We start from the raw sequence: 9,888 nt of genomic DNA, 5'->3' as shown, positions 1-9,888 counted from the left end.
ATTGCACACTCTGTGTGTTTTTGACACCCAAGTGATGACGGTAATTTTTAAAGCTCCACAGAAGTATTACATTAAATTTCTCCTCTTATTCACCCTCAGCTGAGTGACACTGAGGTTCTGATTCCAGAACAAATAAGGATTTTCTGGGCTTGTTGCTATGAGCTATAAACCTCACAGGGAGAAAAATCAAGATGGATCTTATTTTAGAGAAGCCTATCTCTTCCTGGCTCGCTCTCCTTTCCCACTTAACGAAGATGTTGGCTTTTCAGGAACCCCAGCTCAGCTTCCGAAAGCCATAGCAGCATAAGTAGGATGCTGAAAAGAAAAGCCGTATCCTCCCCCACTTGGTACCAGCTTCCCTTGGAGAGCGGGAAGCCTCATTAAATGACAGCAAGTTGAAAACTGTCGCCGAGAGAGGCGATTTGCATGCAACACTGAAACCCCCATGCACTCGTCATTTCCGACTTGTGACTGCCTGTCTATGAGGACACCTTGGAAGGTTCCCCAGATTGCTGCAGCCTCCAAAATTGGACCCGGTTTTGTGAGCTGATGTCTGGATATGCTGCCTCCTGGGGAGGAGGGGGTGGAGGAGAAAACAGATTTTAAAGAGCTCCTTAAATTGAAACCCAAATCCTCTCCAGTCTGCACAGTGAGAACTGCTTCAGCCAGGCGTGCTTTCTCTTTGCACAGCCCATAAATGATGCGGAGAGATGGCCCCCGGGAAGCCCTGTCACTTAACTCTTTTTGCACTGGTGGGCAGGCCAATCTTCAGGAGCCAAGCTCTGAGCAGCAGCAAGGAACACAGAGCACGTTTGGAATCAGAGGCTCTGAACACTGGAGGCACTTGGGGAACTTTTAAAAAATACCCACGCCTGAGCTCCTCCCCAGACCAATGAAATCAGCATCCCTGAGGTTGGGGCCAGGGCATCAGTCATTTTTACCCCTCCTCCACTCAGTGTGCACTCAGTGCACAGCCAGCATTGAACACCCCCGCCTTAAAGCCTGCCTGCCACTTACTGGCTGGGTGATATTGGGAGGCTGCTCAACTTTGGGTTCCCTGCTGACTCAGTGCGGTGGATGTTATTTACTTCCCAGATTGTGCTGAGTAGCAGGGGCAGTCAACGGGTACAGAGAGCTTAGCACAGTAAAAGGTCTACTCTTAGTCCTCAATAAATGCTATATTCTATTTTGAGCTCAGGTTGGCAACTGAGGGAAGATCCTGACATATAGAAATGAAGTGAGAAATAAGATTAAAAACAAAATCTAAGGAAATGAAATGGCAAGCCAAGGGTTAGGAGAAAATATTCACAATACACAAATAAATGATGAAGGACTCGTATCCAGAATATAGAAAGATGCCTACAAATCTGTGATAAAAAGATAAAGAACCCAATACAAAAGAGTAAAAGACTTCAACAGACACCTCACAAAAGAAGGTAAAAGATTGGCCAATAAATGCATAAATGCATAAAAATATGTTCAATATAGTCATTAGGGAAATGCAGATTAAAATCTCCACGAGAGATCACTTCACATCCATTGCAATAGCTGGAATTCAAAAGATTGATAATACCCAATGTTGGTGAGGATGTGGATCAATTGGAAGGCTCCTACATTGTGGGTAGGAGCATAACATGGTATGATTCTTTTGCATATCTGTTTGGTAGTTTCTCATAAAGTTAAACATCTATTTACAATACAAAACAATCCCAGCCCAGAAGAAATGAACACATGTCCACAAAAGACTTATACATGAATGTTTACAGTTGCTTCATTTATAGGCAAATACTGGAAACAACCCAAATGCCCATCAATTGGTGAAAAGATCAACAAATTGGAGTGTGTTACTCAGCATTAGAAATGAATGAACTGCTAATACGACAGTAGAGATAAACCTCAAAAATAGTGAGAAAGAAGCCAGACACTGAAGAGTGTATCTGTGTGATTCTGTTCAAGTGAAGTCCAAAACAAATCTAATCTACAGTGACAGCAAACAAAACAGTGACAGAAAACAAAGGGTGGATAAGATCGACTCAAAAGAGGCCTGAAAACTTTCTTGGAGATAGAAATGTTCCATTTCCTGTTAGAGATGATAGATACACAGTGTGTGCATTTGTCCAAACCAAACCTCACAATTAAACCTGTGCATTTTATTGTAATCGGATGAATTCAGTAAGAAAGGGTTTGGGGAAAATAGATAATAAAATCTCGCAGCAGAGATTCTAAGTGGTGGGTGAAAGAACAGATCCTGGAGGATGACTCAGTGTGCGGCTGCTAAGTTCACCACCAGCTGTTTTTGCCAGGATCGGAGAAAGTGTCGGTGCCTAAAAGGAGGTGGACAGCAGATTTACATGGAATATTCATAAAGGATGTGTGCCCTCTGCAGAGGAGTATCATCTTCTCTCTACTCATGTAGTTCTCTTGCCAGGTTGAGAAGCATTGCATTCTCCGAGATTTGTACACTTAAAATCTTATGATAGAATAAAACCATTCCAAGTGGGTTTTCAACTTGTATATTTACCAGAGACTAACCTCCGAATGTGATATTGTGGTGTGATGTCTTAGTCCAGCCAGTGCTCAGGAGCAGACCTGAAGAGGTTCCAACTGGCCGGAGAGGGGACAGTATGAACATCGCTGAGGATGATGATTGCAGTGAACGGAAGTATATCAGACACGCAAATGCATGAGTGTGTAATAATATTAAGCCAGCGATGACAACAAAGGTAAATCTAATTGGTCACCATTGGAAGATGCTGGGGAACCGAACCATTATTCTGAAAGCTGTAAATAAAAGGAAAGAATTAAGCATGGAGCTTGCTTTCTCTTTACTAATGGTACCATCTGGTAAAGCATTAGTACACAAGGAGACATTTATTCTACAGAAGTATCCCAGCTAATAAATGAAGAAAGAAAAGTAGATTTTGAATATCATAATTTTGGATGTAGGAGGATTGTTAGCTATTAACATCGCAAAAAGAAAGACAACCAGACACGATGTGCCTCCTGATGGAAGCACACACCGCCATCCAGCAAGTGTTCTTACCAAAAATACCCATCCTGAATCTGATCAAGCCCGTAGATGTAACTCCCAATACAGAGAACAGAGGAGCTTGTTAAACAGCACCCGTGGGATCCAGTGAGCAAAATTCAGACTCGGGAAACTATAGGACAAAGCATTTTTTTTTTTTTACAACAAATTAAAGGTAAGGAAAAAAAGGTGGAAAGGAAACCTATAGATTAAAAGACAGTGTAAACGCATCAACCAGTTGCAATATGTGGCTTCCAACTCAACCAAGCAATAAAAAAAAAATTACTGACATTTAAGAGGCAATTGGAATTCTGAATATTTACTAAGATTTTTGATGACATTATTGATTGATTCTTAGGTGTGATACTGATAATAGAGTTATAAATAAAAAAAGAGTCTTTGTGCCTTTTGAAATAGATATTGAAAACTTCACAGGTGAAATAATATGACACCTAGGATATGCTTTAAAATAATATGAGAAAAGCAAGTGGATGGGACACAGATGAAATAAAATTGGTCACAGGTGGGTACATACTCTTCATGGTTAAGCTGATTAGGTTTACAGAGGAACTCATCCTCTTTGGTTTACTCTTGTCTGTATTTGAAATTTTCCATAATTCATGCTTTTAGAAAGGGAGACTGGGACAAAATTTTGGTAACAGCATTATCCTCTTTGATTATGGATTTTTTAAAGGATTTAATTTATTCATTTGAGAGAGAGAATGAGCAGTGGGGGAGGCAGAGGGAGAAGCATGTTCCCCACTGAGCAGGTAGCCCAATGCAGGACTCGATCCCAGGACCCTGGGATCATGACCTGAGCCGAAGGCAGACACTTAACCAGCTGAGCCACGCAGGCGCTCCTGATTATGGTTGTTATGGATGCTGATTAAGTCTCAACATTGATAGAAAAAAATGCTTAAATATCTTTGTCAAAATGTAAGTGTAACATCAGATAAGTAGAAATAAAATAAGTAATTTTCAAATAACTAAGGGAGGGAAAAGATATAAGATCCTTGAAAGTCCAGTAAGAGGTTGAGGGAAATAAAAGAACACCACAGTGAGAGAACCTTCTTGTGACTAGTTGATTCCAGGTGATTCCATTTGTGTAAAGAAGACTATAAATGCAAGTAAAATGGAAGCCTGGGTTCATAACTCCAAGGAGAGGAGCAGGATTTCAGTGGGAATAAAGGCAGAGTTTCATCTTATTTCATTTACTTGATATTATTTGAATTTTTAATATAAAGGTATTAGTTTAGGGAACTTTATTAAAATATCAAAAAGAGATGACATATTTCAGCTACACATAGGGACTGGTAGGCCTTGAATTTCCTTTTTTTTAAGATTTTATTTATTTATTTAACAGAGAGCGAGAGAGAACAAGAAGTGAGAGCAGCAGGGGAAGTGGGAGAGGGAGAAGCAGGCTCCCCACTGAGCAGGGAGCCCGATGCGGGGCTCGATCCCAGGACCCTGGGATCATGACCAGAGCCGAAGGCAGAGGCTTCACCTACTAAGCCACCCAGGTGCCCCTGGCCTTGAATTTCTAACTCAATTTCCTGGGGCAGGGCCCAGGTACCACCTTTTTACCTCTACCCCAGGTGATTCCATGGAGGTAGTCCAGGGATCACACTTGGAGAAACTTGAGTCTGACGAGGCTGAGGAGAAGGCTTAGTGTGAATGAGGGAGCAGCAAAGGTGGCTGGATGGGGGGCTTTTTGTGTCTCCTGCCACTCCTGCCCCAGCCTGGAGCTTTGTAGGTGTTCAACAGGTATTTATTTTTTTTTAAGAGCAGGAGGGTTTTGGGGGAGGGGCAGAGAGAAAGGAAGAGAGAGACTCTTAAGCAAGCTCCATGCCCAGCATGGAGTCCCACATGGGACTCGATCTCACGACGCTGATGAGATCATGACCTGAGCTGAAACATCCCAGGCAGTTCAACCAACCGGCCACCCAGGCACCCCTGGTGAGGACTTTTAAATAAAGCCTGTAGACAGTGAAGGTCTGGAAGCCTCAAGGCAAGGTCAGGAGAAGGCCACCCACCTGCCAGCCCCAGAAACTTGCCATGGAAGAACGCCCCTTCAGAGCATTCGGGCAACGTCAGAGGCTGGTTAGAGTGTCAAGGTGGAGTCAATGCTTTGGAAAAACATAGGAACAAGTCCCTTCATCCTGTCCTTCTTTATCACCAGTATCTGATTCTCAGTGACACAAAGAATCAAAATTCTTCTGACTCTGGATCATTCCTTCAGTGGTTGAATTAATTAAGATCATGGAGATTTGCTGAAACCTGTAATTTGGAAGTTGAGGCTCATACTTCTTAGATGGCCAATTTCGGCGTTGTCTTGAGGAAGATCCACAAGATGCTAAGGTTTGTTTGTTTGTTTTTCCCTTTAAAGAAAAATTCTCAGGTCATAAGTAATTGAGTTTGGGCCCTCCGGTGTGTGTTTGTTCTGGCATCAAAATTTAGACTGTTTAAATGTTTCAAGTGTACAGTTTGGTACATTTTAACATATGTATATATCCGTGAAACCATCACCATAGCTGGGCTGATTTTTTTTTTTTTTAAATCAAAGTGCAGTAATTGTCCCTTTAAACATACACACATGTAATGCACACATACTCCAATTTTTTTTAAAGATTTTATTTATTTATTTGACAGAGAGAGACAGCGAGAGAGGGAACACAAGCAGGGGGAGTGGGAGAGGGAGAAGCAGGCTCCCCGCGGAGCAGGGAGCCCAATGCGGGGCTCGATCCCAGGACCCTGAGATAATGACCTAAGCCGAAGGAAGCTTAACGACTGAGCCATCCAGGTGCCCCTACTCCAGTGTTTTCATATGGTAGGAAGGACTAACCTGATCAGAATTTATCTTTAGGGAAATAGTACATAGAACATGCAACACTGGAAGTTCATTGGTTTGCTTGTTTCATTGTTACAAAGTTTTTTATTTTACAACAGTTTTAGATTTACAGAAAAGATGCAAAGACAGTATGAGAATTTCTGTGTCCTCTATTGTCAACATCTTACCTTACTATGGTATAGTCCTCATGATTAATGAACCAATTCAGCTATTATTAACTAAAGTCTAAAGTTTGTCCAAATTTCCTTAGTTTTTACCTCCAGTCCTTTTCCTGTTTCAGGATCCATCCAGGAGACTGCAAGACATTTTGTCATCATGTTTCCATAGACTCCTCTTGGCTGTGACAATTTCTCAGCCTCTCCTTGTTCTTGTTGGCCTTGCCAGTTTTGAGGAGTATTGATCACGTATTAGGTAAAATATCCCTCAATTTGGGCTTGTTTGATGTATTTATCATGATTAGACTGGATTATGGGCTTTTGAGAGGAAGATCACAGGTTCAGTGACATTCTTATCACATCACACCCAGAGTCTAAACTTCCAGAATGACTTACCACTGATGATGTCAAACTTGATTATCAGAGGTGTTTTATGACAGATAAAATTGTCCAGAATAGATTTTCAGATAGACTCTTAAACATATTTTTTTTTGGTAATGTTTTCTTTCCAATGTTTTTATTTTTTTATTTTCTAATTTTTTATTTAAATTCTAGTTAGTTAACATATAGTGTAATATTGGTTTTAGGAGTAGAATTTAGTGATTCATCATTTGCATGTGACACCCAGTGCTCATCACAAGTGCTCTCCTTACAACCCATCACCCATCTAGCTCATCCCCCACCCACCTCCCTCCATCAACCCTCAGTTTGTTCTCTATAGTTAAGAGTCTCTTATGGGTTATTCCCCCACCTGTTTTGCTTCTTAAATTCCACATATGAGTGAAATCAGATGGTATTTGTCTTTCTCTGACTTATTTCACTAGTATAGTACACTCTAGCTCCATCCATGTCATTGCAAATGGCAAGATTTCATTGTTTTTGATGGCTGAGTAATACTCCTGTGTGTGTGTGTGTGTGTGTGTGTGTATATGTATATATATATATATATATATATATATATATATGCGCCACATCTTTATCCATTCATCAGGTGATGGACACCTGGGCTCTTTCCATAGTGTGGCTATTGTTGATAGTGCTGCTATAAACATCAGGGTGTATGTGCCCCTTCAAGTCTGTATTTTTGTATGCTTTGGGTAAATACCTAGTAGTGCAGTTGCAGGATCACGGGGTAGTTCTATTTTCAACTTTTTGAGGAACCTCCATACTGTTTTCCAGAGTGGCTGCACCAGCTTGCATTCTCACCAACAGGGTAGGAGGGTGCCCCTTTCTCTGCATCCTCACCAACACCTATTGTTTCCTGAGTTGTTCATTTTAGCCATTCTGACTGGTGTGAGGTAACATCTCATTATGGTTTTGATTTGTATTTCCCTGATGGGGAGTGATGTTGAGCATCTTTTTTTTTAAGATTTTATTTATTTATTTGAGAGAGGGAGAGAGAGCACAAGGAGGGGGAGCGGCAGACAGAGGGAGAGGGAGAAGCAGGCTTCCTCCTGAGCAAGAGTGGACCCGGGAGCATGACCTGAGCCGAAGGCTGATGCTTAACTGACTGAGCCACTCAGGTGCCCCAATGTTGAGCATCTTTTCATGTGCCTGTTAGCCACCTGGATGTCTTCTTTGGGAAAATGTCTATTCATGTCTTCTGCCCATTTCTTATCTGGATTTTTTTGGTTTTGGGTGTTGAGTTGGGTAAGTTCTTTATAGATTTTGGATACTAACCCTTTATCAGATATGTCGTTTGCAATTATCTTCTCCCATTCTGTAGGCTGCCTTTTAGTTTAGTGTTTTGTTTTTTTTTTAAGATTTTATTTATTTGACAGAGAGAGAGAGGGCAGAAGCAGGGGGAGCAGCAGAAGGAGAGGGAGAAGCGGGTTCTCTGTGGAACAGGGAGCGCAATGTGGGGCTCGATCCCAGCACCTGGGATCATGACCTGAGCCAAAGGCAGACGCTTAATGACTGAGCCACCCAGGTGCCCCTGCCTTTTAGTTTTGTTGATTGATTCCTTCACTGTGCAGAAGCTTTTTATCTTGATGAGGTCCCGATAGTTCATGTTTGCGTTTGTTTTCCTTGCCTCCCTCAGCGTGTCTAGTAAAATGTTGCTGTGGCCAAGGCCAAAGAGGTTGCTGCCTATGTTCTCCTCTAGGATTTTGATGGTTTCCTGTCCCACATTTAGGTCTTCCATCCATTTTGAATTTATTTTTGTGTATGGTGTAAGAAAGTGGTCCGGTTTCATTATTCTGCATGTGGCTGTCCAGTTTTCCCAGCACCATTTGTTGAAGAGACTTTTTTCCATTGGACATTCTTTCCTGCTTTGTTGAAGATGAGCTGACCATAGAGTTGTGGATCCACTTCTGGGTTCTCTATTCTGTTCCATTGACCTATGTGTCTGTTTCTGTGTCATCAACATGTTTCTTAGCAGTGTGTAGGGTCTTTTTTTTTTTTTAATAAGAGAAACTAAATTACAAATATTCCATCAAGTATGATGTGGTCACAAAGGCTTTGTGGCTCCACCAGATCTGGTTAAAGACAGTAGGAACAACAGCAACGGACTGACTGGGGGATGGGGAACTATGCCCCTTAAACTACCCAGACTGACCTGCCTGCTTACAGGTGCGTGTTCTCTTCTCCCAATTAAGTCACAAAATCCTCCAGTGAGGGGACAGTGTTTTCAGATGGATCTGTTTGCACTCACTCGGCACCACCCTCCGCTGCTCAGTGCTCCACAAGGGAGGTGCCAATACACGCACACCAATAGCTGAACAGGTGCTAAACTAGGAGTCTGGGACCAGGGAGGACCCAGCTCCTGGCCTCACCGCCCTGTGCTGTCAGGCACAGCTCTGCTGGCAGGGACGTCTCAGGAAGACGGTGAGAAAGAGCCGGGATAGGGTGCAGGCTTCCACGGGTTTATTCCTGGGACGGTCAAGAATGGGGGCTTTGCTCTGGATTGGATGCTGTGGTAAGTGGGACAATTCTATGATTGGGCATCATCTTAATACACTATCTATAGGGAAGGCAGGCTAGAGTGAGGCTAAAGCTGTAATCAGTAACAAAGCAGGAGTCAATCCTTTTAGAAGAGAGAGAGAGAGAGACACACGGAAAGAAAGTGGGGGAGGGGGCGGGGTGTTGGTATTTCGTGGGTTGCCGGGTGGCCGTGTTTTTGTCTCAGTCTATCAGAGTATCAGAGGGCCAGGGTCTGGCGATGTTCTCTGAGATCATTTCCGTCCAACAGGAGAACATAGTCTAGCTGGGAGCGACAGAAGAGCTTCTAACAACAAGGGGGCCTGCCCTGAGGGGCAGACTAGAGCACCGGGGTCAGGGGCTGCTTTTCTCTGCTACTCGGGCGCTTTGTTTCTTTTCCCAGAGCTTTACATAGATTATCTCCTTTAGTCTTTACAACCAGAAACTTAGAGAATGCCGTAGAATCTCTGTGAGTCCGCGGAGCTGAGTCCAGAATCTGAGCTCAGAAGGAGGCGACAAGAATGGACCACGGGGAGCAGCGGCAGCAGGATTCAGAATCCAGAAGGCCTAGAGGCAGCCACCGCCAGCCGGTAGGGAAGGCGGCTGGCGGCCCAGGCCCGGGCCCGGGGCCCCCTCGCCACGGCCCTCCCCTGCAGGGGCACGGAAGGCTGGCCCACATGCGCCTGCAGCCGGAGGGCCAGGAGCCCCGGGGACATTCTTGACTCCAGCAGAGGGGCGGTGGGTTGGGCCTGAGGCTCTGCAGGCCTTCTGGGTCTTCTTGGCTTCTTCGCCACTCCTCAAACCCCCTGCGGCGGGGAAGCCCCTCTGGGTGGCTCACTGTCTGCTGGTCATGCTGTTGTCAGGAGGCAGGGGGAGGTGCGAGCAGCAGGTGAGCCAGGGCCGGCGGGTCAGGGGCTGGGGAGGGCTGGGCGCCCGTG

This window comes from Leptonychotes weddellii, chromosome 3 (assembly GCF_054177405.1).
Source record: "Leptonychotes weddellii isolate Sample4059 chromosome 3, ASM5417740v2, whole genome shotgun sequence".
NCBI classification, from domain to species: domain Eukaryota; kingdom Metazoa; phylum Chordata; class Mammalia; order Carnivora; family Phocidae; genus Leptonychotes; species Leptonychotes weddellii.
Note: the sequence above shows the minus strand (reverse complement) of the source record.